Raw genomic sequence first — 10,223 nt, forward strand, 5'->3', positions numbered from 1 at the left:
GCTGCCTCCGCGAGAAGCTGTCATTTGAAATTCTAGCAGCGGGTCTCGTCTGAGGCGCGATGACGACCACGGGCAGGCCTCACGTCTGCGTGTGGAGCAGAAGGAAATTAGCCGCACCTGAATGACAAGGCAAAGGCTCCCACCCCCAGAGGGACTGTGATCTACACACAAACTCCCTTTTAATAGACTTACACCTCATTTGGCCTCTAAAGCTTGTTGAAGGGTCCCAGAGGACGGGGAGGGGGGAGGCGGGCCCCTCAGAGGTCAGCCCCGCTGCTCGCTGTAAACCAGCTGCAGTGAAAGGCAGAGCTTGATTAGATGGCCATTCACACCCAGAAGGGGACTGCCGTGGAGGGACAATGCCACATTTTCCCCTTGCAAAACAACAGGGACATTTTGTCTGGCCTGTCGAGAGCAATGTCTGTTAGGTTGTGGAAAAACTCAGCGGAGACAGAGCGTCACAGCGTGTGGCGGACGACTTACAATGAGCAGTTGCTACGGTTAGAACAAGGATCATGTGTTAAAGTGGCTCCTGAAGAGGCCATTTGACTTAATCCCCTGTTTAGTTGGATAATATTTAATCTCATTTTAAATATTGATGGATGTTAAGGGGTTAAGGTTAACCCTGATTGTACACTCAACTACTTTTATGGGCTGTGGGTTTTTAAGATAAGATAAGATAAGACTTTATTAACACAGAGGGAAACTCTTGTGCAAGCTAACTCCAAGATTACAGTATCAACAATATATAACAGAGTACAGTGAATAAAACAATAGAGTGTAAACTCTCAGAAATATATGTAAAAGTAAAAATACAAGTATAACGAGTATTATAAGTGTAATAAGAATATAATGTGTCATGTGTCATATGAGACAGTAAGATATAACATGATTTTACTGTATAATAAGATTATATGATTTAAAACATATTTCAGTGTGATGGATTGATTAATTGAGAATCTGTAAAACAGTTATTAGGTCAAAAATGAAATTCATTGTCAAACAGGTGATAATTTCATAACTGTAAATGTAAAAAGACTCAGGTTCAAATGTTCTATAAGGAGTTTGAAATGTTACAAACTGATGATCAGGGTTAAAAACCTTGAAAACACCCATACCTGTGTCAGAGGGGGTAATCTGGGATCTACCTGTTGAGCCTCATTCTTGTGATTGATTAGTGATGCCTGCAGAGTCCGGAAGGGGGAGCTCTCGGCCATGATGCCTCATTCTGGACACAGCCACCACAGAGGAAGTGTTGCGTCTCACCTGTTCCCGGTACGTCATCAGCATGTTAGCTCTGGAACTTTTAAACATGTTTGCAGTGTTGTTTTATTTGTGTTTTGTCAAAAACAATGACTGAGTGTTGAGTGTGTTTTGTAATTTGCTAATTGGTATGTTGTTTGTTAGCTAGCTAGCTAACACTCAGTAGCTGGTCTAGAATGTTAGCATGACTGCAGCACATATTGCGTGTGTTTTGTTAATGTTTAGCCCAGTAAGAAACACACACAAGGTTATAGATTTATGCTTTTTAAAAATATGTTTAAATACGTGTCGCATAAACGTTCGAGTGAATGAAACACAAAGTAAACTTCACACATGCACGTAACAAACTCACACTGTTGGTCACTGTGGTTGATGCTGGACATTTGTTACCATGAGCCTTACACCGCGGTAATTGACCCTGTTTTTAACCATAATTAAATGTTCCCACGGTAATACTAACCGCCGGGAATCTTTCCGTGGTTAACCCGGAAACCGCTAGCCGTTCCATCCTTATGAGTGACCAATACAAACCGCTGACTGGCCAACACAATTAACTTATTGGTTGGGAAAGTAAAAAAAAACATATGTCCTCTCAGCAAATATAGTTTTTACTCTATATTTTACCTCCCTTTGCTCTGCCCTTACGTTAGTCTGTGGTGTATTTAAACAACTAAAGGGCCCCACTTTAAACACTTGAATGGTACCATGTTCCCTGTCGAACCAAAGGCTTGTAGCTTCACACTTAATATGAATTCATTTTTGCTCATTTCAGCATCAAGAGCGCTCAGCTGCTCGTGATTGTCGGGATAAACCATGTGACCTGGACAATGGTGGAGCATAATAAGCAAGATGAGTCTCTTTTTTACAGAGAATGGTGCATGTAGTAAATTTTAATACAATTTATTTGTCAAGGCTTTTATTTTGACATTACCGATCTATAAACTATAGAGCTGTTCCACTGCACAAGCTGCGATAAAAAGGTTTGAATTATTATTTATGATTAAAGTCTAAAGTGGATTCAAATAACTTAGAGAAAATATACTTTTGATCTTGGACTGGAAATTTTTGCTTCTGACAGTCTGTCTTCTCGGGTTACTAAACAATAGACCCCCACCATTGTTCGATCATTGTGTTTGTGAGCCTGGCTCGATGATATCACTCTGCCTTTTCTTTTTTTCTATTGCACTTCATTCAATGACATCCAAAAACATTAATGGTTAATTATTTCTGAGGAGGCTTTTTGCATAGCTCTCGTATCTTCGGGTTAATTCAGAAGCATTCCCTTATCTTCCCTGGGGTATAGAGTTTGCATTTTAAGTGAGGCACAGCACAGACACTCAGCAGCATCTTAACTTCCGAAGCTGAAGTGTGGCCGGGGTTAAGTGGTCCCTATGCTCACAGCACCTATCTCAGCCCAAACATGACAGCTGGGGACTTGACTGTTGCTATGGAAATCACAGCCCCCCCTCCTCCTCCTCCTCCTCCCCGCCTGTCCCCCCCCTCCATCCCTCCCCCCTCCTGGGGTGCATGAAAATGCCCCAGACTGCAGACTGCTCATTTGAGACCATACAAGTCCTCCTCCTTCTCCCCGTGTTAACAAGTCAACTTTTCTGTTGTTCTGCCCTGTTTCAAACGGGGTTTATTGCAAATGGAAAATGGCTCGGGGTGCACTCGGGTGCTTAACGGCGCTCAGCTAGGCTTTGCAGCTGGAAAATTTCCTAGAATGGGCTCCCGTAAGCCGTCCAGAGATGAAGACTGATAAACTGTTGTGCTTCACAGTCTTCTACCTCATTTTTAAATGACCACAACAGAAATAGAATGCAAGTTGATGCTGTATATAAATAGAAAAGATTGTTTATAGAAAAGAAAGTCTATAGATGAAGTCTATTGATCGTGATCACGTATATTATTGCTTATAATTTAAGGAACAATTCTTAAGACTTTTTATGTCATTTGTGTTCAGGAAAAACTGGTCAATGTATTTACATTCTGTTCTCGCCTCCCCAAATAGGTTTTCATGGTTCCTGGCAGAATCCGTCTGACATGTGAGTATCCATGTGCAGAGGAAAAAAAGCATGCATGTTTGAGTTTTTTCTTTTATGTTGTTTGGAGTTATATAAACCAAAAAAGTACATTGTACATAACATATGTTTTATCACTTTACACCCTACACCAACAGAGTCCAAATGTATTTCCACCACACTTGTCTTTTTTTTTTATAAACATGTAAGATCAGTATACCCATATGAAGTACATGCATCCATATTCTATATGACTGTACATACACAGTATATATTTTCCCACACTTGTATGTAGTTATTCAATCTTATCATATAAGATTCTAACCAGTTGCCATGTTTTAAGAACCAGGGATGTATTTCCCCATGATCCCCATGTGAAAGGGTAGCGCAATGTGTTACAATTAACAAAGAAACGTAAACATGGGTCAGTGACAATCACACTAAATTCACCTCAAGTGTGTGAATATGAACTTGTGACTGGGGGATATAGAATATGGTCATCTGACTCCTGTTATGATGCACAGTGTTGACATGTATCCACCTGCCTGGTGCCAGGATGTTTTTACTCCTGGCCCAGGCAAGTTATTAACACGGCAAAAAAGTTTATGACATTGTTGAGGAGGAAGATGTAAAAAAAACAAAAGTCCCATCAAGTCATCAATTTGAAATAAACAAAGAATGATTGATTGAATTAATTAAACTTTATATGTAAAGTATTTTCCACACAAACAAGGAAACACCAGATAGTTCAGATAAGAGAAGATATTTACTCACCGGAGTAAAACCAGAAATGAAATGTAAGGAATGTCATGTGAAGTCTTTAATTTTCAACTAGTTTAAACTTCAAATTCTTATTCTGTCATGATAAACTTTTCATTACTCCTCAAATCAAGAGTACGCCGTCACACACAAGCGTAGGGAATTTATCTTTAAGCTGTCACTTCAAAGTTTTAACACTCAAACTTGTGGTGTATAAACAATGTTTATTTCCTGAGCTCCCTGCAAAAAAAAGAAAGTGCTGGAGGAGCTTCACAGCATCGCCACTATAAATAATTATCTGCTATATATTTCATCACTCCCACTCCTTTCCTGTCTCGATCAATCCTGAGCCGAGGAGCTCCGCATGCTGCTGTAAAATGACTGGAAGCTGATGGATACAGTCCCCAGCAGAGCACGTGACTTGTCTCCATCGGCGCCTATGGCACCGCATTTAATCTAAATGTAGTCATTGACAACGGAAGGAGCTCTGCACTTAGAATGTATTAGAATATATACTTTTCTTTCTTGTGTTTTTAATTGTTAAAATGGGACCGGATACATCTGATTAAATGGTTCAATCTGAGCACCCAGACAATAAGAAAACTAAATATGAGTTAATATTTTTGTATTTGACTCGATTTAAAGAGCAACAATAATTAGTCTCAGACTGATGGTGACACGCTTTAAAGTTGTTAAAGTTGTACGAGCGTTGGCTGTGAGGGTGCAGGTGGGATCTGGCCAATCCCTTGCCAGCTCTTCTCCACTCAGCTCCTTTCTCCAGGGCAAAGCTCTGGCCTGCTGAGAGCACACATGAGCGGTCTGTGTGAAGGCCGAGATCCCGGCAGCCCTCACCCCCCCGCCGACACTTCATCCGTCTTGCAGTGTGTTGGCACTGTGAAGGGTAAACTGGGCTGATCTGTGGGACAGGCGGGGAGGGCACAGGAGAGCAGTCTTCCCGCCGGAGCCCCCGGACCAGCACGCTCAGATTAGAGGAAATTTGTTCCACAATATTGTGGCCTCCTGCTTTCCAAGGCTGGGCCCGCACAGAAGGCAGAGGCAGAGATTTGGGCGCTGGCCAAGCCTTTTCGTCGGGCTCCTTGTTCGCACCACATGTGCCGAGCTCGACTCCCCACTGATCCGTCGAGCTTTATAGCCTCCCCGCCTGATGGAACAAATGCTACATCGCAGAAAATAAACTTATCTCATTTGGATGACAACACATTCCCCCAGGTTATAATGTTGCACCATTTTGAAAAGGCAGACAGGGTCAATTGTACATTTCCAGCTCAACCAGGGAGTCTTTAGCTGTGAAAACGCCTGTCTCTCCACATGCCTGACTGTGAATTTGGAACACTTTGCCTTATTGACTCCCTTTGTGTTTCATCTAAACTATTCCCCTAGTATGGTGCTAAACATATGCATTTCTTATATATACAGAATTCACGTGAGCTCACTTTTCTTTTTTTTTTGGGGACTTGCTTTGTAAAATGTATGTTTCAATCCATTACATCAGCCTGTGTTTTCTTTTCTTTTTCTTTTTAAGAGGATGCGTGACATGATTGATGACCTTAGTAGATTATCCCCAATACAAAAGCCATCATTGAACAGCAGGGCTGCCATTGTGTGTGGGATGTCTCCCATTGATTTAAGTAGTATATTTTCATGATCTATAAAGAGACCAGCTGGAGAGAAAATTGTTTGCTCTCAAACATTTAGTGTCTATAAGCCATCACACTTGTGATTAGAAAATGATTATGACTCTTTGAACTCCTTTGTTGTTTTTTTTCTGGGACAACAGTTACATTCTTTACAAAATAAAATTGGCTGTAATGAACCGAATTACGCTAAAATGTCAGTTAACCTATATTACTAATGGAAAGAAACATGTTTTGTCACTTAAAGGGGTATATGTTTTATTTTAGACAGCTGTAAAGTACAAATATGTGGAGACTGGAGTTGGTGTGTTTTGGCCCATGAGTGGCTGAGGTAAAAATTCCATAGGACTAATAGAAGATCATCCCTTTGGATAAAATAGTCTAAATGTAAGTGCTTCCAGTCTCATGCTTCAAGTCAGCATTGACTTTTTTCCTGTTCTGTTTGTTGAATCCTGCTCCAACCCCTCCACTAAATTTCATGGAAATCAGTTCAGGTGTTTTTGAGTAATCCTGCTAACAGACAGACTAATGGCAATGAAGCCGTAACCGCCAAAGCTACCTGTGTAGCTGTGCCAGTAGAGGTAAGTGAGAAACTCTGTGCTATTTTGGGTGAACTAATCCTTTCAATAATGGTCCATGGTACCTCCATCTGTTGAATCTATAGTGAAAAGAGAAAATTGTTGGGCCAACTTAAAAAGCTTAATTAATTGCAATCCACAAATGAATTAAGTGTGTTCAAGCTGAAGTTATATTTTTGACAATTGATAACTACTTAATACATTGTTGGTAAACATTTAGCCTTTTTCATTGTCAGTAGTATCTGTAATCTTCTCAAGAGCCAGTCAACCCACAGAAGAGCAGCTGTTTGTCAACCCTGTTATCAGCGTCCTTTCTTCTGGTCACTTCCTGTCCTCCCACTCGTTACAAAACAACTCTCCAATAGACTTCTTTTGTCCACTGAGGACCTATTAACCACAGATTTGTTTTCATCTATCTGACAAGCCAATGGAGGAGTGTACTCCCCACACAAAAGGGCCCCAAAAAGCCGTGGAACAAAATGTGTGAATCAAAAAATAGAAGAAACCATTATATACAAATTAATTCTCTCTGGAGCGGTTGCTGCCCTGTCTTTTGGATAAGAATTGGAACGTCTTAATTGCTTTATTGCCTGGCCACGTCCTTCCCAGCAATCAGGTTGCCTCCATTTATTCAAGTGCCACAAGATGAGGAGCGGGTGGCCTCTCCCCGGCCCTGGAGCACATTAGACGGTGGAGAGTGAGGATACACCCTCCAAATTGGAAAACACTGGGCCACAGATTAACAGAAATGAACGCCATTAGCCTGGCGATGAGGAAATCATTTTCCCCCTCAGGTGTTTTGGAAGGCACTGTCACAATGTGGCTGAGGTGGGGTTTTTTTTTAAACTCACCCTTGTGAATATTAATGAGCCGAGGGATTTGAGACAATGTTTAGTATCAATTAACACTTTTAATAAAAATCCAAACATAATCCTGATTGAAGAAAAATATTAATTACAGGGGGCAGTGACATCAGAAGATAGTAGGCCATCTTTATCTTGGAGAGAAGAAAAATAATCACTTTCCTGTTTTTCATTGTTGTCTTTGTTATATCAGTTTACCCTCAGTTTTCAGCTGGAAAATAGTTTTTGCTTATAAATTATTGTATCCATTGGTTTTTGACTTGTGCCATTATTGAGCCAAAACTGTAGTTTAAAGAACCAAATGCATCGTATTTTTCTCCAATGGAATTGTCTACAGAGTCTGGCGCAAAATGACGTCATTGGCACAAGATGAGATTTGAGATTTGTTTCTGTACAGTTGGGAAGAAAGTGAAGATCCTTATACACGTTCTCTGGTGCTAACATTAGCTAATCAGAATAGCATCCACTGTACACCTGGATGCGAGTTAGCTTAACTTGCTTGTGGAATACAATCTTTAAAGCATAAGTACACCTTATAATAGTTGACAGTTGTACAAGAAGAGGTTAAATCACTGGTGTGTTGAAGTTAATAATTGTGGGGTGACAAGGGGGGGAAATGGCTTACTAGCAAAGTATGAAAGATACTGAGTAGAGCGATTGACAGCCTTCATATCAGTCAACAAATATGACCAAAAATGGTTTAATGCCGTTTAGAAGAATTTAAAACTCTTTCTACTTTATGTTTCGTTGCAGCGGTTTGATGTGTCGATGTTTTGTGATACTAACAAAGCAGACATCTGCAGACGTGAGACTGTTCACTGATCTTGATCAACGAAGGCTGTTCTCACACTTCACCATCACTTTAGATGGAAGTGAGTGACAGGTGCATAAATAAAAAGCCTCATTACAATAAGAGCTTCGATAATACTCTTAGATGTGACAAGTATGAATAGCTTATGTTTAGCATCTCATTTTATTTTTGTCTTTGTGTAAATGCCGTATAAGATTTCAGAAAAGTTGACGGCTTTTTTGTGAGCAACTGTCTTCGTGTTTCTTTTCAGCCTGTTCAAGTCCACCAAAACTCTTCCTCCACTTCCACTCAGGTTAATCAGGAGTAATTTAAACTCCAAAATTCCTGACAGTACATTTTCTGATGGTATTGCCTGTATGTTCTGCATGGCTGTTTGGATCAAAGACTGGTTATCTCTTCTATTGAGCTGTTCTAACCTCTGTCCACTCTCATTACACACAGGCACCGCTGAATTTCCTAAGCAATCAGGACCAACGTTCTCGGGCAGGTATAGACCACGACACCTTAACAAGTTAAAATGCAAAGCCAAGTAGAACATTAAATCAGAGTGAATGAGACAGCCGATACCCAGAGTCATCAAGTTTCTGGAAAAGAGACGAGACACCCAGTGACATGTCTGTAAATACAGCAGGAAAACAGATGCAGTGTAAGGTATTAAATTATTTTAACAGCTATTGTCAGGGTTATAAGGGTTTTGCAATCATAGATCACTTCTCTGTCTTAATTTTGTATTTTTTAAATGCTTGAAATCAAATAAGTGACACTCTACATATACATTAATATATACATAAGCAAGAACTCTCTCTAATAGTACATTTGTCTGTATTTACACTGACTTCCAATACTGTTCTCATTCGAAAAAAAACACACTACCGGTCATCCACTTAAAATGAACCTCTGCTTTAGTTGTCCTGACTTCTTTTGATGTTGGATTCAGATGGTGCGAGCATACAAGCACAACGAATTCACAGGAATTGATACGTGCATGTATTACACAAAATCCTGCAACAGCTGGTGCTTGTGTGCATTGCGTGTAATTTGTGCGCATGTGTGTGTATATTTTGCTATAACGCAGAAGGGCAGAACAGCTAGTTGGGGGCATTTTGTAGAAAAACTATACTTGCGTTATTATAGCAACATAGATTTTGTAAATAGGAAATCTGATTTTCATGATAGAAAAATCCACCAAACCATAACCACAAAAGTCTAATATATATAATTTCTGTAACGTGTAACTATGATGTATAATTTTTGGAACGTCCTCCCAATAAGAACAATAACGTCAAATGTTTCAACATAAGCCCCAAAATAATGGCATCTGTTTACGTTGAAGTGACAATGCCCTCTAGTGGTTGCAGTAAATATGACGTAATTTCCTGTCTATAGAGATGTCCGATCAAAAAAAAAATTAGCTCTAGATTGTTGCCCATTTCCCTTAATCCTTATTATAACTGTTAATAACTATCATCAGTGCTACTAAAATAGTTTGCACCTGGACAGTCTATTCATTGTAAAATCTGCAATGAATATGTTTTGTATTGTATTTGTTACACGATGGAGTTATTCCTCTAATTTCTTGGTGTTGTTATTGTATTTGTTGCAAAAAATCACAATATTTCTCAGTTTGCACTAACAGTAAATGCATATTATAGGTTGACCCACGTTTTGTAGAGATTCTGTGAGTTTTATTGTCTCATGCTGATGCACAAGCTTTCTCAGTGGCTTTTTAACCCCGAGAAATGTCTTTAAGTCCTGACGGCAACGCTGAATACTTGTAATTAGTTGACATGAACTCTTGTTGTACCCACAGCTCTGATTAAAGAATCAGCCAGCATCGTGAATCTGGGTTATGCGTGGTATTCTGGGTAAACTGGGGGGCTCTTTGGTGGGGAGAGGTTGGGAGGTGAGGGCAGATCTGAGAGTTTCGACGCTGAGACGCACCAGCTGTGTTTATAGATTCCCACTGCACCTGCTGGGGTTACGGAGCAAGTGCACTGAGGGATTAAGCACTGGGGCACTGGGAGAAGTAGAACAAGGAACAACAGATTCATGTTAAGGAAGCATGTCAACACCTCCCTGGTGTCTGTACTTAAAGCTATTCATTGTCGGTTGCTATGTAGGTTCCTAACTAATCTCTGCTCCTTTTTTTTTTCTTCGCTGCTAATCAAATATGCTCAGCTGAAGAGGAAATGTGCCGAACTGTGCACAGAGGAATTTGTGCAGACACAAGAGGACAGAGAACATTAAGATGGAGATAAGGAAGATAAAAGCCG

At 40.2% G+C, this 10,223-nt stretch overlaps 1 long non-coding RNA gene across 1 annotated transcript; it reads left to right on the plus strand.

Annotated features, from left to right (window-relative positions):
* Window positions 1-1,208: 1,208 nt before the first annotated feature.
* Window positions 1,209-8,595, plus strand: LOC117753121. The gene is made up of 3 exons (XR_004612211.1): window positions 1,209-1,275; window positions 8,201-8,242; window positions 8,392-8,595. It is a non-coding gene; the product is annotated as an uncharacterized LOC117753121 (long non-coding RNA).
* The last annotated feature ends 1,628 nt before the right edge of the window (window positions 8,596-10,223 follow it).

The sequence above is a fragment of the Hippoglossus hippoglossus genome, chromosome 19 (genome assembly GCF_009819705.1).
Source record: "Hippoglossus hippoglossus isolate fHipHip1 chromosome 19, fHipHip1.pri, whole genome shotgun sequence".
NCBI lineage: Eukaryota > Metazoa > Chordata > Actinopteri > Pleuronectiformes > Pleuronectidae > Hippoglossus > Hippoglossus hippoglossus.